General features: G+C 45.8%; 1 protein-coding gene and 2 long non-coding RNA genes across 7 annotated transcripts in view; 2 read left to right on the forward strand and 1 right to left on the reverse strand.

Annotated features, from left to right (window-relative positions):
• The window catches only part of LOC308462180, a 366,258-nt gene that overhangs the window by 308,344 nt on the left and 33,439 nt on the right, over window positions 1-24,475 (reverse strand). The window lies entirely within an intron of this gene.
• The window catches only part of LOC308462057 (acid-sensing ion channel 2), a 382,247-nt gene that overhangs the window by 220,517 nt on the left and 137,255 nt on the right, over window positions 1-24,475 (forward strand). The gene's annotated exons all lie outside the window — the stretch shown is intronic.
• On the forward strand, window positions 13,153-13,731 carry LOC308462184. Its single transcript, XR_013979054.1, has 2 exons — window positions 13,153-13,244; window positions 13,540-13,731. It is a non-coding gene; the product is annotated as an uncharacterized lncRNA (long non-coding RNA).

The following is a 24,475-nucleotide window of genomic DNA, read 5'->3' on the forward strand; positions in this document are numbered from 1 at the left end:
AACATCAGAACTTAAAACAGTCAGATTGCTGCATATGTGAAGGAAACACACACACAAAAGAGGGGCTACAGCAGGGATGGTGAACTTTTGGCCCACCATTCATCAGCTGATGAGCAGAAAGCTCAATTGCACCAGGTTTTAAAATTTCTTTCCTTCCTTCTTTCTTAAACACATGCACAGATACTTTTACTAATAGTTGTTTGATCAACCCCAGCCCTAGAATGCTTTCCTGAATTAAAAAAAAGGTCTTACGTTGCTCAAGGGAGATAAATGGGCTCAGACTTCGTTAGATCTCTGAAACACAATCACCAAGGATATCTCTATGAACCCTCACCATCAGCACACATCTATATACTACAAAGATAATTGCTATGCAACTTTTAACTATCAAGCCTTCCTCAAAAGAAGCTTGGGAACAATGGTTTGCCGAGGTGTGGAGAGTGTGTGTGAGGGAACCAGCACACTCTGGGCTGCACACTATTGGGCTTGAATCTGGGAGTCCTGGGTTCAAGTCTCATCTGTGAAATGTCTCACTTGCACAGTCTGTCAAATAAGGTATGACAACCTGCTCCAGCACATTGCTGAGAGGGCAAATGCAGTGGAGATAGCAAAGAATTTTTAAAAGTTAAATTAATTACATAATCTATAAATAAATCTATAAATATTAGGAGTAATTTGACAAAAACAACCCCCCAAACCATTTATAATCCATACAGATAAGCCAGTTTGGACTCTTGGGATAAATTTAAAGATTACTTGAGTCCCAAAATATCTCCCTTGGCATCATTTGAACTCTTGTCAGAATTACTAGGGGGAAGTGGTTATATTTTAGGCCATCACAAAGGATGAGCGGATGTTGCCATAGAATAGGGATGGAAGCCCTCCATATCTTATTGGACTACAATTCCCATTATCCCTGATTATGCTGGCTGGTGCTGATAGGAGTTAGTGTCTGACATCTGAAGGGTTCCAGGTTGCCCATTTCTTCCTTATAGGGATTCTATAGGTTACCTGGCAGATGGGTGCTTAGATTGCCAAATGTTGGTTGGAACCATCAAACTGCAGCTGGCAGCTTTCCTCACTCAAGTACCTTCAGGATCCAGATTGAGTCTGGCCACTAGTTCATCTGGAAGGAGTATATAAAGGCCCCATTGTGGGTGGTCATTAGGGTGAACAGAGAACTACCCCACCAGCCTACCCGCTTACTTACAACTAGTCCCGGGGATGGCCCTGGCTGTCAGTTTGCTCCCTCTTAGTCTCAGTGTTGCCTTTGTAGAACTGAGCAGGAAGGAAGATGGGAACATACGCAGAAGTAGTTGGCTCTACTTGTCATTGGCTCTAGCTCTACCTACTGTTGGTCTCCCTGCCTTCCACCTTACAAGTCCCAAGCAGGCATCAGCCATCACCGTGAAGGGCTTCCTGTTCTAACTGAGCTGCGCTTAAGCAACATGGTCTTCCTGAGCTTGGACATGTTCTCTGTGTCATTGGTTACTCTTTGGCTGTGAGTTGTGGCTTGCTTCTTGAGCCTGCCTCCTGGTTTGCTGATCAGTTTTTAATTTGCTTTTTGGTCCTGACTTCTGACTTGTCCCATGGCTTCTGGTTCCTGGCTTACCTAAAACTGAGAGACTTCCGGGTCAGCCCATCGGCAATGGCGGAGTTCCTCTGACCGAGAGGAACCCGCTCCGTGAAAATCGGGTCTTGCCGCCGCGGCGAAGGCGGAGACCCTCTAAAAATCCCAGGCGGAGGAAGCCTGGGAACGTGGGATTCGGCTGACACCAGGAGCGCCTCCCCTACTCTCAGGGAAACCCTTTTTCGGGGATCCGAAGCGACGTGGGGTGAGTGGCGCGGTGTTTTAAATCAACCGCTACTTTTACGGAGTGAAGCCGCACAGCCATTGCTGGAGAGCGCTGACTTTTTCCTGTGGACAATTGGACTCTAAACAAGTACCCGTGAGTAGAACGGAAAATTGGATTAAGAAACATTTTAATTTGGCACTGAAGCGGGAAGGCTCTAAACAGGAAGTCCGCCTCCCGTTTTTTGTAAATAGATTGAAGCAAAAACTTTGTAAGCTAAAGTCTGTAAAGTCGTATATAAAGTTCTAAATTTCCTTCATTTATTACCACCAAAACCCCTCTTGGAAGCAGGAGAAAAGGGGGGGAATTTTTGACTGTTTAAGCCTGCAGGAGAGAGAGTAAAGAAAGATAAATTTCCACCGTCTTGAACCTGGGAACGGGGTGTCAGAGACAGAAATTTATGGGGAAGTTCATCGACTGTGAATGGAACGTCTTTTGACAGCTAGTGAAAAAAAGAGAAACAAATTGATTCCAATGTTGCTTCTTGCAATCAAAAGAAACAAAGTACTTGAAAAGTGAAAGTAATTTTCTTTTGTTGGTCCTGCTTTTAAAAGATGGATACAAATAGAAATTGTCTCCTCTAGAGGAAGTTTGTTAATTTGTTGCCGGAGTTGATCTGGGGACCTCACAGCTGTAAGATTAGGATCGTGAGACCAGACTCTAACCTTGAATAAAAATGTGTTTACAAGAAGTCTTGGTGCTTGCTTTTTGCAAGACAAGTGCTTTGCTGGAGCAGATGCATGAGAAGATGGATTTGATGACTGTTGCAGTTAAAAACTTTGGACAAACAGCGAATAGCCATATAGAAACCATTCAGGAACCAGCCCAGGAACCTGTTTTGACAGGGCAAGCGCAAGTGCAGAAGATAATGGAGGAGGTTGCTGTTGAACCTCAAGTAACACAAATGGAGAGATCCGAGGCCTTGCAGGAGTATAAGCCGTTGTTCTTGAAGTTTGAATCTGGAGTGGACCGGGGGGGTCTGGAGTTGTGAGGGCTCTTAATTTTGGAAGGACTTTGAAACATGCTTTTAAATACTTTCTGGATTACAGTGCTGACTGTGGGGAATGGGACTGTGGGGAATGGGCTGATCTGCTGAGGAGAGATGGAGATATTTTTGGATTGGAGTCCTCCCGAGACCTACCCCCCAATGAGAAAGGAAAGAAAATAAGAAAAAGATCAACAAAAGACCAAGTAAAGGGCAGGTATAAACAAGAAGAAGATCTGCAGAAGGGACATGGAAAAGACTTAAGAGCCTCGGACAGAAGATCACCAGGTTGATGGACTAGATGGATGGGATAGAAAGGACTGACAAAACCCGAGACCAGGAAGAAGAGACGATGGATGAAGATTGGAAGAAAGTTTTAAAAATTTATTTAGAAAAGTATCATAAAATTAATGAGTATTAGAAAAATGTTGGAATGAAATTATTTGGCTTTAGCAGAAATGTTAAAAAGAATTATGTAAGAATATGTTATGGTTAAAAGAATTTGGTATATATAAGATTTAAGTTTTAAGTTTTAGGGTTTTTTATGGTAAGATAAGGTTAAAATAGATTAAGGTAATTTAATGACAGAATATTGTGAAAGATGGAAAGGATTTGCTGAGATACTTAAGAACTAGAATACAAAAAAGGGAGGTGTGAGGAGGTCGATGAAATAAGTTAATGAAAGTTAAGGATTTGGGAATATTGGATTTGTTTTTAAATTTTTTGTTTATTTTTGCTTTTTGCTTTTGATGCATTGTGTGTTTTGTTATTTTTTTTTTACTTTGGTTTTTATTGATTTGTATTGTTTAATTGTTACTTTTATCTACTTCTTTCTTTTTCTCTTTCTCTTGTTTTTTCCTTCTTTCTTCTTTGTAACTTTAAAATTCTCAATAAATATCATCTAAAACTGCAGTGCCCCCACATATTGAGGGGCAGGGGGCTTCCCAACTGCTTTTAGCAGCAGTGAGGCAGAACAGGGTATTTATAACCATTTCCACATGCAGTCAACTGCCTTGTGAACCTGCTGTTTGTCCTGTTTCTGAGTTAGGCTATGAACACACTATACCGTTAAGCACATGTTCCTCCTCAATTCTGGTTGGTTTATTAAGGCTTTGCTGGGAATTACTCTGTGGGGGTAAACTACGGTGCCCGGAATACTCCCGAGGGAAAGTATGTGCTTTGAATGTGCTTTAAAGGTATAGTGTGGATGCCGCCTTTAATTGGGAAACATGTCATTCCCCTGCATTGTTTCTGAGAGCAAACTGACAGCTTCTTGTAGCAGCAATTCAGTAAAACGAAAGGAAGAAAGTAAGGAGATCCAATGATAGTTGCATAATGTGTGGTTTTGCCATAAAAGAACAGTTGGCTGGCAGCCACAGTGGACTGTAGTTTTTTCATCAGTGACCTGACTAGGGTCGTCTAATTTTCAGTCTCAACAGTCTGTGAAAGCAGCTTTATTTAGTGCTGCTGTGCATATTTTCTGTTGTTATTCTGTTTGTTTTGTTAAAAAAAACCCCATTTCCTTAATTACTCATTTGCTTAAAAGTAAATTTATTTTTGTTACATTTGCTTTCACTGTAGTTCCCCTCTTCTTTTACTATTTTGTTTTTACTGCCATCTCCAACTGGCTACCATTTTCTTTTCCCAGAATGCTTCAGACACTGTATTGTTCCAGGGCATTCTGGGAGGAAGAAAATAGAGGATGGAAAAAAACAGCAGTCATTTTCTCATTGGAATGCCCTGGAAGAATGCAGTGTTTGAGACATTCTGGAAGAACCAAGGGGTGGTCACCCATATCAGATGCTGCTTCCAGACAAAAATACCTGCCTTCCCCCGCACACTTCATTACTCTTGTTATTAGTTTCATAATGAGTGAAAGTTGAACCAAATGGGCCCCATTCCATTCAATTTAATTAGTTACAAATCAAATGAACATCCCTAATGCTTCATTTGCCTTGTGCCTTCCTGTAGCACTTTTCTTGAGATGTATTATTATATTCGTATGGACTTTCAGTCTAAATAGGGTACTAGTTTTATGAAGTATTGTAGGGCTGGCGGGTGAAGAAGACATGACAATGCATCTCCAAGTCAGAATAGAAGTATTCAGTCTAATGGTTAAGCAACTTCATGTTATTATATACAGTAATATTGTTCTGTTGGGTACCAAACTCCACAAAATCATAAAAGCATTTACAAGCTAGATAGGAATATTTTGGGGGGGGGGATACAGAGACATGTAGTTGTGCCCCATAATGAAGGACTTCAGATGTGAGGTGCTGCATATTTAGGCTGCAATTCTGTACCTAGTAGTATACCCAACTGAACACAGTGCAACTTACTTTTGAGTAGGCATGCATAGGATTGCTTTTGTCAAAGTTCTAAATATATATACAATACCAAATAAACTTTATCAAGATATGTCAAGTGAACTGCAACCCCCCCCCCCATAAAACCCATGAAGCTGACTTTTTTAAAACTAGAATTCATTCTCTGAGGGTACTTTTAAACATACTTATGTGAGGGTGGCAGAGGTAGTTTCACTGCTTTATAAGCAAGCAACTCTTGCTTCTATTCAGCAGCAAGATTGCAAGGAAATCGCAGTGCCGTGGAGCTTGAGTGAAGAAAGTCCACCCATGGTTGACACCAACTGGCTAGCACCCAAAAATCTATCTCTGTGGTTGCTTTGTGATGCTTAAAAGAACTAGGAATTCAAAAAATAAAATAAAAATTTAAGGTGAAGAATGAACAAGCATATGTACCTATTTTTTATATCTATAACCTGCCTTTTGGAACTCTTTGCAAGGCTGCTTGCACAAATTTAAGATCAATAGATAAAAATCAACCTATGGGGGAAAGATCAGTCTGTATGGCTGAATCAGTACTTTATTCATTTGTATGTAAGCCAATTGTCCATTTTCCATAGCTGGGAAGACGTTGGGCTTAAACTATGAGGGAAAAATCCACTGTGACTTTTTAATATATTATATCATTTATTACCTGCCGTTCACCCTAAGGTCTCAGGTTGGGTTACGACATTAAAACACAGTGCCCATCCTCAGAGCCAGCTCAACATCTGACTTGTCACCTGATGTGTCCCCAGAAGGGGATGGCTGTTCCCTGCTTAGAGGACCCCAAACACTGCTCTTTAGCTGGTGACATTGGGCTTGGGGTGTCCAGCATCAGAGAAGTGGCATGTTCTACTGACAGCCTTGTCAGTCCTTATCTGGCATCCAGATCTCCACTTCCCAGCCTGCTTGGCCCTTCCTCTGCGTAGGACTCCTCTTGGGGTCCCAGTTCCTCTTTCTCCATCTCACTAGGACTCTCCTTGGAGTTATCTAGCTCCAACTCCCTGATCTTCTCCCATTCCTTCTCAGCATCAGGCCACCTTCTCCAAGACATCTCCACTGGACTCCTATCCCCAGACTATACTGATTAGCAACAGCTCTTCAGGGTCTCAGGCAGGGGTCTCCCCCCCTTCTTAACTTACCTTGAGGTGTCAGAGATTGAACCCAGGATCTTCTGCATGCAAAGTGGTGCTCTACTCCTGAGCTATGGCCCATCAGGCAATTAGAATACTAGCTTCAAAATAAATGGTCACCATTTGTATCATATCAGAATGGGAAATATAGAACCAATGCTCCTAGAAATGGCAATGTATTCTCTTTTCCTTAAGCGCTGTGACATTTTTATTTTGATGAATGTACATCTGTTGTCATTTGGGATTGTGGACGGTTTTAGCCCTTGCATTAGCTTGTGTTTTATTATTCACTGGAGCCTGTAAACGTGGCTGTCATGTCCTCAGTGAATCCGACATCTCCCGGCAGGATCATGGGTGCAGCCTGAGGATATTTTAAACTCTGCAGAGTTGGAGCTTATGGAAGTTGTGTATTGGGAAGAAAGATAGGTAATATGCAGTACAGGTTTCCTATGGGCCATAGTGGGCAGTGGCCGCTGAGAATGGTAGGGCAGAATGCAGGTGGCGCCAGTAGGTGGCACAACAGTAGGTGGCGCCAGAATCAATGACAGGCAGAGCCAACTACAGGTACTTCTACTTTTGTCCCCATCTTCCTCATCTCTGCTGAGTTCTCAAAGGACAACCATGAGACTGCAGAAGAGGAGGAGACTGGCAGGCAATGTAACCCACTGGCCTGGTTGGAAGTAAGAAGGCACGTAGGTGGGACCTGGCTGAGGTTGGTGGGACAGTACCTCATTTGCCAAAATGGATGAACCTCCGTTGGAGATGGGGACTATGTTGGTCTCTAGGACAGATAGGCAGTCCAAATTCAGATCTGAGGGATCCGTCCAAAGGGTAGTAGTAAGGATTAAATGAGCTGTGAGGCAGTTAAGATGGAGAGCAATAGGTTAACCAGGGAAGAAAGGCAGGAGTAGACCAGAGGAAAAATATGTAGGGGCAATCCATGTTGCAAGGAGAGGACAGCTAAATAAACAGAGCTGTGGAAATGCAGTGAATGTTCATGAATTGTGAGGCAATGAGCTACATGGGGCTCATTTCATTCGTGAGTGTGAAAGGAAATACAGTGGTCCAGGAAACAAAGGTCATAGCCCTTCTAGAATAGAAAAGTGGAAACTGACCATCCACAAGTTGTTGGGACTCTCAACTCCTGTCATTTCCAGCCAGCAGTGGTCAGACATGATAGGAGGACCACAGATTCCCCCTCCCATCTCCTAGAAGGACTGCAGTTTAAAATTCCCGTTAGCCACCTATCCTGACATTTATTGTTGTTGTTAACTCAATGGAGGCTAGCATAGAGAAGCAGCTGCCAGGCCACCTTTCTTTCATTTTTCAACTTTAGTGACTCTGCTGAAACTCTGTTGACCCAAGAAGGGAGGTTACAATCTCTCCTATCCCTGAAAGTTACAAGAGATGATGCCTCTTGTACTGCAGCAGGGAGCATTCTCCATAGCACTGCAGCCACCACCAAAAAGGCCCACCTCAATCTGGTAGATTCTTGCTCCCCCTTCAAAATGCTTTCATAGAGCAGCATATGTGTATGTGTCATGGGAGCAGAGCTGCGGACATGCAGTGTCTGCTGCCTGGGCTGACAGATTCTCCCTCAGTCAATGGGCTTTTTCATTTGTCTGTGTTGTGCAGGGAGAAAGTGGCTAGGTGAGACAACCCACCAGTACAGCAATACGCATCAGGTTCAGGAGGAATGGTTAGGGGGTTGGCTGCCACTGCCCTTCTACCCACCCACTCTATATCTGCTGCCCAAGGCAGCTGCCTCACTCTGTCTAATGGCAGGGTTGGCCTAAAGAAAAGTTGGGCTCAATACAATTTTCTCTTGCACACCTGTAGTTCTCCTTCCTTCCTCTTCAGATTCTCAACACGGTTGGTTACCTGACAGAACAGCACATTTTTTACTAGTTGGGCTTGTAAAAGTCCTGGTTGGCTGGCAGTCCTGTGCCAGTCCTGGAAGGATCAAAGGCCTAAAGTCTTCCCCACTTCTTCTGACAATGGGCACGAGCGGATTATTTATGTGCGCACACACATATCCACGAGCTTTCCACCTGTTTCCCCCCCTCCCCTCAGTTCACGGCCACACATTGAAAACAAATATACAGGCAGAAGAAAAAAGCAGGGGTGGGAGAAACAGAGAAAAGGAAATGAAAACATCAATTCCCTGTAGTATGGATAATGCTCTTTTAGTGCTGCGGGCTGTCTGCTTTAAGAATAGCAAATGAAACAGGAGAGTTTTCCTGCTGCCATTTTGACAACATCTACACAATCACACAAAGAAAGAGAGAGAGAGAAGGAAGGAGGGGAAGCCAACTCCACATACAGAAAGGGTGAAAATGTTTTCTAATAAAGTCAGGGCTTTGGGAGATCTGAAACAGCCCCCCTGACAGACCCCAGCGGTGTGTGGTTGCTATCCAATTACCTTTCTGACCAAAATGGCATTATTATAGGGCTCTCTGAGTTGCAACACTAGGAAGAAAGCTGCAGCGGAACCTTCAATCTCATCTCAATCACTTGATGCTTTGTAGTTCCTTCTGAATGGGGTGACCAGAATTGGAAATATTTGGCCACAAACGCTGAATCTAGAGCAGTTTGAGGCCGCAAGGCTCAATTCCCTCCAGGCGGGTTCTTTTTTCTTCAGAAAGATGGTAAAGACCTTTTGCTTTCAGGAACCTTGTGGGTTATATAGCTGGCCTTTTTGATTTTATAACTTTGGGGTTTTTATTGTGTGTTTATGATTTTACGGGCGGCTTTTATTGTAGTGATTTTATTTTGTGGCTTTCCTGTGACGCTGGCTGCGGAGGGTCCTGTGAACCGAACAGAAAGGGAGATGGTGATGATGATAATGACAGTAATAAATAATAAGTACTCAGCTGCTAAAACTCCAGATTTAATGCCCAAAGGATCCAATTCTGCCACCAGAATAAATGGTAAAATAAATCACATTTGCATATACCGGTTTTATATTGCCAAGTAAACACATTATGCTCCCCCCAAAAGCCAAATTTACAACAAATCTGGATTAATTATAGGGCCAAGGAAAGAAGACGGAAGGGCATAAAGGCTGGGGATGAATGTGGGCTTCACGGGCAGGAATGGGACAAGGGAACAATTGGTGCTGGATTATGAGAAAAAGACTCTCATAACGCTCACAACAAAACACTAGGAAAGTGTGTGTAGTCACCACCTTGCAATTCTGCAAAAATTTTAGGTGATATTGTTTACACATTCTGAGTCTTCCTTTGTGACCGGCAGGCAGGAACAAAGATCAATCTGCATTACATTCCAAAATTCCATAGTCAACATTATGAGATTGCAGGTGGCATGGATAGCACAAATACACAGCCACATTTCTCCTTTTCTTAAGACAGATATAGGAAACCTTTGGCCTCCAGATGTTGCTAAACTACAACTCCCATCATTCCTGGTCATGCTTGCTGGGACTGATAGGAATTGTAGTACAGCGACAACTGAAGGCCCAAAGGTTCCCACTGAAAGGATCCACAGGCACACACAAAGGCTGTGAACTTGTAACCACTTCTCTTGGAGAAGGCCCCACTGAACTTAGTTCTGGGTAGACATGTATTGGATTATTCTGCTGGGCAGCAATCCCATACCCTTTTACCTGGGAGTAAGCTCCATCGAACTTATTTCTCAATAGACATGTATAGGATTACACTGGTGGTTAAAAACAAAAAATGCTACAGTCAAACCTTCTTGGAAGCTTTTCCTCCTGACAATGCCATTCTGAGAAATGAGAGATGGACTCTGAGCATGCTCAAGGGCATTCATCTATATTATTCCCAGGCACGTTCCTGAAAATGGATTCTAGCTGGCTCCGATTAAGCCCCAGGTCCACCCTGCCGTTCTTCACACACCCTGCCTTCCTGAATGGCTCAATCTATAAATCTGTGCAGGGGCTCCACTCTTGAGGGCTTTTGAGACTCAGCTAGGGGCACTGAAGGAATTCAGTCTTTGTGAAATGTCCTGGTCTGCACCTCCAGTGCTAATAGGCAGAATGGAACATAGACCATTTAGAGAGTTCAAATGCTGGTGGCACAAAAAATATGTACATCAAACTCCATTTCTTAAATGTGCATTTAGGGAGGGGGCAGGATGATGTTTAAAATGAGTTTTTTAATGCATTTTTTTAAAAAAAGCTTCCAATTGTTGCTGGAAAAGCATCACAATACATTTAAAATACATATTTTGCGAGGGGGAAAAAATACCCCCCCCAATAGAGAATCAGGATGGGAAGACTTATGAATGAACAGATGTGAAAGTAACATGGATTAGCCATAGAGTGATTCACCCATCCCAAGACTCAGCCCATGAATCTGCCTAAAGAGGATGCTCACTCAGTCACCTTGGGCTTAGAATGCTACAGATGTTCATCTTTATGCAGAGCCGTTGGTTTACATCATTTTTTGCACAGGAACACCAGGAAAGAAAAATTAAAATGACATATTCCTCCTGCTCGAGGAGCCTGAAGATCTAAATTTGGGCAATGGGGAAGATGCCAAAGGGTGGAGGGGTTGGGAGAAGGAGCCAAGGAATGTGGCATGTTTTGGATCAGCTTGGAGGGGGAGACTCCCATTTTTCCTTTTTCTAAAACTCCTGGCTAGCTGTAAATCAACATGTGGGTGGCAGGAAAGCGTCCTGTGCAGGAGGAGAAACACTCTGCACATACTCAGAAGCACACATCTTTCTGACTGCGTCTCACCTTTCAGAGTAGAGTCTCAGGCTCGTGTTCAGATTAAACCCTAGATGTGACCTCTGCAGTAGAGGGAATGTTGGTCGGGTCTAGTAGGTAGTCATTTCCTAAAACCCCTCTCCCTTTGTTTCCAAAAATGCCTCTTCGAGCTTTGTGGCTGGGGCTGCCAGCAGCCTTCTTGTCTTATCCTGCAGGGCACAGTGTCCTCCAGCGTCCGCCTCTACCCCTCCCATGTCCTGCTCTTGGATAATGTTTGGGTAGTCCAGTGGGGAAGTTAAGTGGCACCTGCTGTCTCTGATTGTTCTGCTGCAATCTTTTCTCCGGGGACAAGCCCCGTGTGTCTGCTACGAAACTGCTGAAATAACAGCTTTTGCACACATTTTCCTAGGCCTCGGGCACAATCACAGTGTTTGCAGCAACCTACTTAAGAGTTTCTGCTTTGCGGAGCAAAAAGCCATCTCGCGGTCTTCCTTCCTCACAAGTGGGGAGTCACAGAAGAGGAGAAGGGAATATCAGCAAGTGGATCACGCAGGGGCTTGCTTGCACAAGCGTGATTCAGAAGTCCCCTTCCTCCCTTTTTCCAAGTGTTTATCTTGGGAAGCAAACCCCACCTGTACAGGCAAGGGCCTCCAGGTCATTTATTTGATGGCTGCCCTGAGTCAATAAAGGAACTGTGGGCTCTGCCGATGGGCGCTCACAGCTCTGATTTTCTTTTAATGATCACAGCCCTGGATTGAAAGACAAGAGAGTCAGGAAGCCCTTCAGGTTGTTCTTAGCTTTCCCTGAGCTCCCTTTGAGTTGGAGGGAGCAACGTTAGTGTCAAACTAAATGGCTCATTTGCTCTTCCTGGACATTTTACTTAATCCACCTTCAGCCTGGCCTTGTTATCACTGCCTCTATCACAGATAAAAGCACTTCCGAATAAAGGTGTCTCCAGCTTTGTTTTTCAGTTGCCACACTATTCTTTGGCTTTTTCATGCAATCAACAGCGGGGCATGGTGGAGGAGCTAAGCTGTGAGGTCCTGCAACCCCACCCCCTACATGTTTGTTGAATGCATGGGGGTACCATCTGCCATCCCCCCTTACAATCACACTGCATCCTGGGCTTTGAAGTCTTAAGGCTGCCCAAATAACTGTTCTCACACATGCTCCACGGCAAGCTTGACTTAGTTTAATTAAAAGCATGACAAACTTTGGGATGTCCTCCAGAATTTGTGAATAAGTATTCAGAAACAGTGGCACCCCAACATATGCTCTAAATTCCAGGGTTTTCATCTTTGTTATTTTTAGGATTAGTGAAACCTCTTAGAAAAAAACACACAAAGCCTTATGACAAAGGCTTTAATGAGTAGGAAGACTGGGAAGATACCTACCCAGTGTTGCAAATCCTGGAGAGCGATGTGAAAAGCCTTGGTACATGATTACTAGACAATGAAATGATGCTCAATGCAGTCTCATTGATCAAAAAAACCTGTGGGGAAAGAGCATACAAAGCAGATGGTTAGCTGAACTAGAGGACTGTATACAGCAGAATCCATTATATTGGCAGCGGGAAAGATAGTAAATGTGCATCATGGTCTTTGCACAGAAAGGAAAGGGGAGGAGAGGTGGAAGAAGCAACATTGGCCCGTTCACATGTGCATTTCAATCCTTTTGATGACTAGCAGCTGAATGTGTGAAATTGAATTGACTCTTCTGAAAAGCGTTGCATTAGGATTGATGAAAGTTGGCATGAAAATTCTATCTGTGCTGTTGGATTTCTCACTGGGTGTCACACATTATGCAGGCTCTTACCCGATGATGTAGCCATCAAGGGGCAAATAAGCATGTGTGAACCGGAACTTTGTCCTCAAATTTTGCTATGAACCTTTCAGTTCGTCCGTAAACTCTTTTGTGCATACTATCCTTTGTCAGTAAACTCATATAGGCATATCCTTCTGTTCTCTTGTATCGTTTTTATATCATTTGTAACATAACAAATGACTTCTCTTGTGAGATAGATTAATGCTGCACCCATTTTAAATGCAGGGTTTATGAGGCTGAGAAACAAGGGGAGCTTTTCCCAAAGCCATCAAGTGAGTACGTAATGAAGCTAGAATTTATTTGCAAAACTCCTTAGTCTAAAGTGCTACAGAAAGAGAAAGGGCCACAGCTCACTGGTAGAGCATCTGCTTGGACACAGAAGATCCCAAGTTGAATCCTTGGCATCTCCAGGTTGTTGTTGTTTAGTCGTTTAGTTGTGTCCGACTCTTCGTGACCCCATGGACCAGAGCACGCCAGGCACTTCTGTCTTCCACTGCCTCCCGCAGTTTAGTCAAACTCATGCTGGTAGCTTCGAGAACACTGTCCAACCATCTCGTCCTCTGTCGTCCCCTTCTCCTTGTGCCCTCCATCTTTCCCAACATCAGGGTCTTTTCCAGGGAGTCTTCTCTTCTCATGAGGTGGCAAAAGTATTGGAGCCTCAGCTTCAGGATCTGTCCTTCCAGTGAGCACTCAGGGCACTCTCCAGGTAGGGCTGGGAAAATCTCCTGGTCTGAAACCCTGGAGAGTGGCTGTCCATCAGTGATGACAACCCTGAGCTGAGGTGGACCAGTGGTCTAAAACAGTGCAAGGCAGCTTCCTGTGTTTCTAAGATTTGTCCATCGTATATCACTTACTTTTTTGCCCTCAGTATTCCTGCCTTTCTTATGTGAGCTTCTTTTTTTTTTAAAAAAAGTCTTAAAAGAGACTCAAGTTTGCCAACAGTCAAAAAACAGAACAAATGCCATAAAAAACAAAACCATTAATTCAAAACAATGAGTTAACAGTGTCTTTGTTTGCAAAAAAAATTGTTGTTGCAGTGCCTGTTTTACTACTGGAACGACTAAAACCAAAGGCTAGCCATTTGCCAGAGGCCAGTAATTGTATGTAAGCAGATGCCATAGGTGACTGGGGAACCTACAATTGCCAGCTGTTTTTCTGGCACAGAGCCTGTGCTGCAGAATAGGTAGAAATTCTGAGAGCATAGCATTTCTTAGTATGGTGTGTGTGTGTATGTGTGTACACACACGCAAATGAAGTGATGCTAAAAGCTTCTGCTGTTAAGCTTGTCTTTCCTGTGGCTGCTCAAAGCACTGGAAGAGACCTGCTATGAAGAGGTTGATATCCGTGGATGGAATCCATTTACAGTGGTGCCTCGCAAGACGAAATTAATTTGTTCTGCGAGTTTCTTCATCTTGCGAGTTTTTTCGTCTTGCGAAGCACGGTTTCAATTTTTTCAAAAAAACCTCAAAAAAGGCTACCACACCGCGTGCTATGAGTTGCTCCCCGAAGTCAAGTCACAACTGCACCTCTTCAAGCAATGCACCCTGTATTACTGTAACGGTTTTAAGAAAAAGGAAACAAACTTGCAAGACGTTTCCGTCTTGCGAAGCAAGCCCATAGGGAAATTCGTCTCGCGAAGCAACTCAAAAAACGAAAAACTCTTTCGTCTTGCGAGTTTTTCGTCTTGAGAGGCATTCGTCTTGCGAGGTACCACTGTAGTTGAGAATGGTCAGTGACAAAATTGCAAGGTAAGGACACTTACACATGGCCTGTTTATTGACCATTCATCCTTATTTGTCAAAACAAGTGTCACCCCACGCTTTCCAGTGTGTTTACCTGTTCCTCCGATCTCATGAGGAATCAGGTTTCTTGCACAAGAGCTCCTGAATTTGCCGGTATGCCAGTGACCCCCACTCCCACCTCCTGAAAATGACAACAGTCCCAATGTGTGCTCTAAGTGGCTTATGGCTGAGAGGTAGGAAGTCAGCTGGCAGTACAGCCCTAAACAGAGTTACTTAAATGTAAGGATGCTTTAAGGGTCAATGTTTTTGAATGGGATTCCATCACATTCCGGCAAATTTAGGTTGCATAATTAAAGATGATTTGGAGCTCTTCTACAACAAATCCATTCCTCCCCCCTCCCAAACTGAACCTTTTTTATGATAAGAAAGTGACGGGAAATATACTGGAAAGTGTGGGATAACATTTGCTTGATGCAACATCATCTAGCCTCCCTGCAAATCAATCAGATTGAATGAACGCCTGACATCATCTAACCTCCCCACAAACAAATCCAAATTAACCATCCATAAATAGCTGGTGTCTAACCTCCCCACAAGTATTGTTGTGCAAGCAAATCAAGATGAATGCTCAATAGACAGTATGTCAGGAAGAAACTTATGTTCTGCTAGGATAAATGATATTTAGTCCCAAGTGCATGCACATAGGATTGCAGACTAGATTAACATATCCTACTGAAGGTACGACGCAAAACAAATTCCACTTAGCGAATGGGGGCACACTTCCACATACTGGGCATGTGGCAGTGAAGCCCGCCTAAAGTAAGGTTACCAGACGTCCCTGTTTCCCGGGGACAGTCCCCAGATTTACAAAACAGTGCCCTGACAAAATCCATCTATTTAGTAGAAAGTTGAAAAGTGTCCCTGGATTCATTGAAACAAATCTGGTAACCCTAAAACCCAAGCAATTCAGTTTAATTTGGAAAACAAATATGTTGGATAGTTTTAGATAAGTAGATGATGACATTTTATTATTTATTATCCTTCTTTTTCTTACAGCAGAGTAGTATCACCATCCACATGCAGATTATCTTTAGAAGCTTTCAGAGACAAAGTTTTATAACCTTCTAGAAAGAACAATTACGATGCTCAGGCAGACTTGGACCATCTCACTTCTATAGATGCCCCCAGGAAATTCACATGATGAATATGGAGAGAGCTGGCCTCTGTTAATTGTCCCCAGGTTCAATTATACCAGGGGTGGAAAAAACTATGTCCCTTCAGATGTCGTTGGACTGCAACACCCAACAGCACCAGCCATCCTTGCCAATGGCTGGGAATGATGGGAGTTGTAGTCTAGCAACATCCAGAGGGACACGAGTTCCTTATCCCATTTTAGTGATCATGTGTAACAGCCAGTGACTAGTGGGATCTGCAACCAAATGTTGCAGTATGGAATGTTCCATTCAGGATTCCAGTCACTGCATTTCATTCCACTAATCTCTCTCTCTCTCCCCAAGTTAGTCAACATTCTGTGGCCACTGAGCATGCTTAGTTCTCACTGGGCCACTTTTTGGGCTGTTTTTGAGGCCCCCACTGTTTCAGCTCCATATATATATGGGATTAGACAGATTTATGTAGAAGCTTATCGTTCCCTCTAGTTCTGATATTCCAACTGTGACTGAGTGATTTTACTTCTTCAGCCTAACACCTACATACATCAGGGAGATATTAATAGACTTGGGGCAGAAGGCCCCTAAGGCTTGTAATACTATATATATATCTAGATATATATATGTGTGTGTGTGTGTGTGTGTGTGTGTGTCTGTTAATATCTCCCTGTTGTGTGCAAGTGTTAGGCTGAAGAAGTACTCAGTCATAGTCGGAATATCAGAACTAGAGGGAATGATACACTTCTCCTACATAAATCTGTCTAACCTTATTTTTAAAGTTGTAAATTAGTGGCCCTTGTTGCATCAGGCAATGGTGCAGAAATGGCAAAAGCATGTGGCATCCTTGAGTGGCTGTCAAGACCATGGGCCACAGCTGACAACTGTCCTCGCCAACCCTTTCAAGAAGAGCTGTTTAAGTTTCCCACAATCCACTTCATGTAGAGTCACTCTGGGGCATTGTGGGAAATTTAAGATGGTGGCTCTTATCCACCCAGCACTGATTCATAGTTCTGCTTTCTGCTGTGGTTTCCTGCTGTTGATACCACCATCATCAGGTAAACTTGCCAGTAGCCTTTGATGCAGGAAGAAGCCCAGTAGGGAGCCATTTGATGAGGGGCTGACACAGGTCACATCCACACCATACGTACATTTAAAACAAATTGAAACCATATGGCATCACTCAAAGAATGCTGGAAAAGGTACTTTGCTAAAGATGGTGGGAATCATAGGAGCCAACTCCTAGGGGCTGAGGTCTGTTCAGGCCCCCCACATAAAATATTTGAGAGGGTCGGGTCCCCCAAAGTTGATGGCCATTCAAATGGTGTGCATGTGCTTTGTCTTGTGATCAATTATGAGGGCTGGGGCTTACCTGCCCCCAATATTTTATTCAAATTGGCACTCCTGCTGGGAATTGTAGCTGTGTGTGCAAACTACAGTTCCCAGTATCCTTTTGGGGAAGCCATGTGCTTGCAATGAGCTATCCTTGCATTTGTTGCATGAAAGGAATGCCTCCTTTTCTTTGTCTTGAAGCTGCATCTAAATCAGTTTCACCTGATGACCCCAAATTCTAGTGTTATGAGAGAATCCCCCCCCGCTCATAATTTTTTACAGCTCAGGTGCGCCCTTATTGTCATCATTATTTTTTAATGTGCTAAGAAGTTGAACCAGCGCACTCACCCGCAGCTGATCTCTGGCAGCTATTTTCAGTGCCACGACTCCACCCTCAAACATATGGAATCATAATAAAGAAATGGAAGTGTCTCAACAGGAGTATGGCACTCACACAAGAAGTAATCTGGGAACCCAGCTCAGTGGCATAGCACAGGTTTTGCATGCCAAAGCTCCCAGGTGCAATCCATGCTACCTTTAGTTTAGTAAGGATAGAAGACTGTTGGTTAGAGATCTTGAAGAGCAGATGCTGGTCTGAGAACACCTTGCTGGGTTGGATGGTCAAATAGCCTGATCTGATATAAAGCACCTTCCTGTGTGGCTCATCTGCAACGGGTGCACACACACGCACACAACCCTTCAAGGAAACAAAGAGTGCGTTTTAAAGAATTTGCAGAATGCAGGGCTTAATCTAATCCCTGTCCGGCAAAAGGCGAACTCTCAAAATGAATACCATGCAAAAACAGACCACAGAGGGGGGTGCAGAGACAGATGTGTTCAAATATTCAAGAAACTGGCAGAGATATTCAAAGGACTGACTCTTATTAGGGCACAGATGGCCCTGCATCAGGGGAGTTTTATGCATTCAGAACGTTCAGTCTCTGGGATTTTATTATTTTTATGTTGTGCTCCACAGGGAATTGCTTAATTTGAATCGAATCCCAAATGCGTTTCTGGTACCAGAAACATGCGAACTAATTGCATCTATGAGCATGTGCAAAATTCCTTGACGGTTCCCTAGAATGACTTATCCTGAACCTGCAATTGCACACCTGGGATAATGGCTGTGGAGGGCCCCAGCTGTGATTGCAAGACTATCCTTCCTGAATCCTGGGTCCCACTCCTTTTACAAACTTTTAGGAAAGGCACTACCAGCCTTGCCACCCACAGAGGCTGAAGGTGGGTGCGATGTTGACGAGATGCACCACACAGTTTAAACAAGGCGAAAAGGATCGGTGTTTTGCCTTTTCAGAGCCGTTGCTCACCTCGCCTCACCTCAAGGGTGCAACCCGGAAGGCAGTTGCAACCAAAAATCGTGCCTTTGCGCCGATTTAATCGCGCGGACTCCCTCCCCCCCCCCCCCGCGCCTCGCATCTCCCTCCGCTGCGCTCCCTCCCCCCGCTTCCAGAAGGAGGAGCCGTAGCGCATCCTCGGTCGCCTCTCGGAGGGAGGCTGATCTTTGCGGGCCAACTACGGTGTTGGATCTACTGCAGGCGCAAGGTGCAGCTCCGTCGGCGGAGCGCGCGGCTGGCGTCTCTCCCCGCTTCCTCTGCCGGTCCATCTTTTGATTCTCTCTCCCTCTTCCCCCACCTCGGTGATCGGAGCAGGACGCTGGAGGGGTGGCCAGGGCAGCGGCTGCGGAGCTGAGCGCCGCCTCCTTTCTCTCTTCTATCCCCCCCCCCCGCCCGCGTTTCCCTCCTCCTCCTCCTCCTCGCCTGGATCTGCGGAGATGAGCCGCGCTGGGGAGCAACGCCCGGCTCGGCAAGGCTGGTGGGAGAGGAGGCGCCGGAGCGCCGGTCTTCCTTGAGCCGTCGCGAGGACTCCCCCGATGCCGGCGCCAGTCTGAAGTGAGTGGAGCGGCCGCCCCTTCGGCCAGGCGCTCCCGCCGCCCCTCCTCTGGATGCTGCCGCTGCTGCTGCTCCGCGGCTGGCCCCCCTGCGAGGGCTCGGGAGGCGGGGAGCGCGCATGGCGGCGGCGGCGCAGCAGCGGCGGCGGGGCTCGAGGGGGCGGCCCAGGCAGCGCCCGCTGCGGCCGCGGCTGCCGGGACTGCGGGCGGTGCGCTGGCGTCGGGCGGCGCCGGCTCGGAGGGCGCTGTGGCTGCTGGCCGTGGGCGCCTCGCTGGGCTTGCTGCTGGCGTGGTCGTCCAACCGGCTCCTGCACTGGCTGGCCTTCCCGTCGCACACGACGGTGCGCACCGAGTGGAGCCGCCAGCTGGCCTTCCCGGCCGTCACGCTGTGCAACAACAACCCGCTGCGCTTCCCGCGCCTCTCCAAGGGCGACCTCTACTACGCCGGCAACTGGCTCGGCCTGCTGCTCCCCAACCGGACGGCGCGGCCGCTGCTGGCCGAGCTGCTGCGCGCCGAGCCCGAGCGCCTGCGTTGGTTCGCCAAGCTGGCCGACTTCCGGCTCTTCCTGCCGCCGCGCCACTTCGGCGGCATCAGCGAGGACTTCGTCGACCGGCTCGGCCACCGCCTCGACGACATGCTGCTCTCCTGCAAGTTCCGCGGCGAGCAGTGCGGCCCGCACAACTTCTCTGCCGTGAGTAGGGGGGGGGGCAGCGGCGCTGGGGGGCTCCGCAGGGGCGGCAGTGGAAGCATCCCGCCCTCGTGTGCGGCTCTCCCGCCAGGAAAAAACTTTAGAAGCGGCGCTGCAGGCAGAAATTCAACAGGTGTGGCTCCAGACTCCTGTGCCACAGGGATGCGAGGGTATGCGGCCCCTGTTGAGTTTCATGCAGTTGTCCCTTGTCCAGAGCCTTCATTGTGCAATTTGAAACTGACCCACACATAAAGTTGGAAACCGTTTTGGAGGGGTCCTAACCCTACCTCTTTCTGTGGGGCAAGGAACTCTTGAAAGTATGTGTTCATCATTCTACCTGGAGGACCAGGGAAGAAGATTGTTGCCTCTTCTCTCCTCCTTAGCAGCTGAAAGAGGCAGAAAGCCAGCAGGTGAAAGCATACTCTTCTCCTGCCAGTGCAACACCTGCTGAATTTCTGCATGGACAGTGGTTATTAAAAGTAAGGGGGGGAGTTGGAAGCAAGGCGGCTGTCTGACACATGGACTGCACTTCCAATGACACTACGAGAGGATTCCAGTCGTATTTATCTAGCATGGTCCCTGTGTCTTAAACAGCTGTGTGACGACACCTGATATTAATCTGGTGAAGCTTTCTCCGTGCATGTGACTTCATACCAGGAAAAACAATGCCTGTTGAACTTATTCCTGTCACAAACTTTTGATCTTAGAGGGGCAATTAATTGCTCTGCCAGCGTGAAAACAAAACAGTAGCCCTAAGGGAATGAACTACGGGTGGGTGGTTCTGTTTAGATGGGGAGGAGGTGGGGAAAGCACCCTAATCCTGACCTTTTCTGGAAGTAGGTTGTGGGTTACACCCCTTCACCTAGTGCTGGAGTTCACAGGTGCTGACTGTGTCTGCAAAAAGGTGGTCACTTGTGAACTAAGCTTCTGTTCAGATGGGTGGCAGAGAGAGGCCCTTTCTAAGTTCCTTGGGAGTTTTGGGGGAGGGTGGGGTGGGGTGAGGAAAGCCCCATTCTCACTCTCACCTCTTCTTCTTTATTTCCTTTGCTGCACAAGTGCCTGAAGTTAGAGGGGCTTTCAATTCCTTGAAATGTGTGAAGGCGAGACAAGGCTATATATAGAGAGGCTGTGTAGGTTTGTAATGGGGAAAGAGCAGTCCTGGAGAAAAGAAACGAACAGCAACTGTAACCCTGCCTACTCAAAAGTAAGTTCAGTGGGACTTGTTCCCTGTTCAGTGGGGTTAGGATTGCTGTCAGTCAGAACAGAGTAGCAGTTGGAATAAATGGCTTTCCCCAACAAGTGGGTGGAGGGAGACCTGAAACCAGCTCCAAAATAGAGGCTGTGCTAGGTGTGAATCTGGATAGGTCTGCTCTCTTCTGGGCTGTGGTTGCAGCAGTTAGGGAAACATGGTTGTTTTAGGAGGAAGATCGCTTTTCAACAATGGGCACTTAATGCTTTATGATGTGCTTTCTGGAACGTAGGGATATGTTTATGCTTGGAGAGTCTTATTTCAAAAATTATTTGGCAGGCACGCTACCAGCGCTGGATGCTTCTCTCTGTCTAGGGTGGCTTGCTAACTTTGACATTTTAAAACCTTCCTTGTTCACCTTGCGTAAAGCAAGTGTGCTTCTTAAGGCAAACTGTGGAGGATGTGTGTTTTCTTAATGCCAGCTGCAATGCCCCACAGCAGCAGGTGGTTCAGAGGTGGTCGCTTGACAAATCCTTAGCATCAGTCGATGAAGATGTTAGCGTGTGTGAGTCTATGAATGGCAGTCCAGCAATGGAGGCATAATCAAAAACCTTCACACATATTATTTAAGTGTTCCTTAATTGCCCACCTCATTGGATTGTTGTTATTCCCACATTGGAGATTTGGTGGGGTGGGGGTGGGGGGCAGGATAGCTGAGGCTAAGAGAAAGTGACTTGCCTAAGACCACAGAGACAAGATTTAAACAGGTTCACAGCTCTGTCTTTTTATCCGCTGTTATCAGTGCAATGCAATACCTACTCAGAATTAAGTCCCATTGTTTTCCAAAGGGGTTTTACTCCCAGGTAACAGTTTGTTATAGGACTGCAGCTTTAGTTTACACTAGCCTCTCTGCATGTTTTTTATAAAGAGACTGGGCAATTTCTGTTCTTCCATAATAACTGCTGTTCTGATTGCAGTGAGGTAGAAGCAGGATTAAAAGTCTTTAAGGAGGACTACACAGTATTTCTGTTGATGAGAGGGTTATCAGGGTAATGCCCTTTTCACCCCTTCTTAACATACTCTGTGCTACCTGCAGCTTCCTACATAAAAATGAAAGCCAAGGATAACAGGTGAGTTCTCATGGGATATCACTGAAAATCCTTTTTTAGGCATGAAATCTGGAGAGTGTGTCTAAGTGTAGTGCAGTCATATCTCGGGTTGAATGTGCTTCAGGATGAGCACGTTTGAGTTGCACTCCGTGGCAACCTGGAAGTAACGGAGCGCGTTACTTCCGGGTTTCGCCGCTTGCGCATGCGCAGACACTCAAAATGACGTCACGCGCATGCGCAGAAGCAGCAAAAAGCGACGTGCGTGTGCGCAGACGTGCCGTTGCTGGTTACGTTTGCTTCTAGATGCGAACGGGGCTCCGGAATGGATCCCGTTCACATCTAGAGGTACCACTGTACTGTGAATGGTACAGACTTGGGGCGGGGAACCTGTGGCCCTCCAGTTGCTATTGGACTGCAGCTCCCTTCAGCCCCAGACAGCATAGCTAATGATCAAGGATGATTGGAGTTGTAGTCTAGCAACATCTAGAAGGCTGCAGGTCCCCCTTTCCTGTTAGAGAGGCAATATCTTGCTTTTTCCAAGTAGTGCTTTAAGTTTGTTCATATGAAATTCAGGTTTAAGCTCAGCTGAAGTCCCAAGCTTGGAAGTTGCTTCACAAAATCCTATGTGAAGGTCACACATGGGGATAAGCTAGGTTTCGGAAGTGGTTCAGTGGGCCTGCCTGTGAGATCAGGAAAACAATGAGACTTTGTGGCAGGGACTAGGAGGAGGTCAGAGTATCAGAGCTTTGGCTAAGATGCTTTTTAAAATGCAAGCAGAGAAATGTGAAAATAAAAGGAGCCCCTGGGAGCCATTTCATACATTCCGCTACCTAAAACCTGGGTTTGCCAACCCAGTAAATGCTCAACAGGGAACTGTAGTCAATTGTTGCTCTCTGGGAAGTGTACCTATAGGATATATATGTTAGCTGTGTTCACACATGTCTGCATTTTTAAGAGCATGCTTCAAAAATCTTGGATGTACACCTAAAAATGTAGTGAGTGAAATACACCCACCTACCCACCCACGTACGTACGTAGGCCAGGGTGAATTGACTGGTAATGGGTGCAGAAGACAAGGAATGAGGAAAAGTGCCTGATGAGGAAGTTATGTGTTGTTGTGGCTGATCACTATTAAGATTTTCCAGAAGGGGTGTGGCCAGCACAATCTTTCTGGTCAGCATTGTGAGGAGTAAAGAGGCTCTGAAACAGACCGGCTCTGTTCCCAGAGCACCAACCAGGCAAGGGGAGCTATCGCTCTGACCTCAAGGCAGTGCCCTATGTCAGACCACTGTTCTTTCATCTCCAAACATGCAGGTAGCAAGCAGTGAGCCCCATTGCAAGTCCTTGTCTTTCTGTCTCCCGCAGTTGTATGAAAGGGTGGCGACTTCGCTTGGTGAGTGTTTGTTGCTTGCCTGTTTTAGCTCCAGAGACTGAGAAAAGGAAAGTAGGCAAAGATGGTCCTTTTGAGAGAACCCATTATCAGTGAAAGTATGCAACCTTTACAGTTACACAGAATGCTACATCATTAGCTTGATAACATATCTTCAAGTTCAAAGCACCATGGTCCACCTCCTTCATCGCGTCCATTTTGATTGTGGAAACGTCTGCTAAGAGCAGCCACTGGTTAGTTAATGCCTTCTTCAGTCCATCATGCTGTAGCAGAAGGTGAGAAGGGAAGCAGAGCCTCTCCATCACATCAGCTGAGGAACCGTTAAGTTTTGGCTCCTCCTTGAACTATTTTCCATTCCAGCCAGCCATTATTAAAATTAGTGCCTGAGTTTGTTTGTTTTTCTCCCTTTTCTTTATGCCTTTTAGGTTGTAAGTGTGAGGGCAGGAACTGTCTTACTGCTGATTTTTTAAAAGAGCGGGATAAAAATCCTGCGGGTAAATACCTGGAGAGGTGTTCTTGGTGGCTGCTCCTGTGGAAGAAAAGGCAGAAGCAAAGTGAGGCCTGGTTAGCTTTGAACATGATAAGTGCAGAGACTTTAGCCTGCCTGGAAGTCCTCCTGTCATCTGATCTGAAGGCCCCTCCTCCCTGTACCCAGGTGTGCGGGAGTTGAGCCATGGTTCTTTTTTGATATGCTCTCTGCATATACTCAGAGGCTGCCTCTCTCCTATTTTCTTTCACATGTTCTTTGAATGAATTCCTGCCAGTTCTGAAAACAGGAGCAAGGCCTGGGGTTGGGCAGAACCTGGTACAAAAGTAAACCCTGAAGCGACCGGTTCCTGGTGATAATTCCACACATCTACCTGCTACCTTCCCTCGGTTCTCAGTCATGGCGAGGTTGTGATTCCCCCCCTTTGTGTGTAGCTAAATCTAGATACCGACAGGTTTTATTGGAGAGAGCATTTGGTGCAAGCGAGGCTGCGCTTGCAAGGTCAACGAATAATGAAGCAATTTCTTCGCACCTGCTTGTTAATTCCACCCTCTTCCCTTTCAAGGGGGAGCCATAACTCTCAACTTGGCGGTAGCCATTATGCCTCAGGGCTATGATGATGTTATAGTAAC

The sequence above is a fragment of the Podarcis pityusensis genome (genome assembly GCF_964106645.2).
Source record: "Podarcis pityusensis genome assembly, chromosome: 13".
NCBI classification, from domain to species: Eukaryota; Metazoa; Chordata; class Lepidosauria; order Squamata; family Lacertidae; genus Podarcis; species Podarcis pityusensis.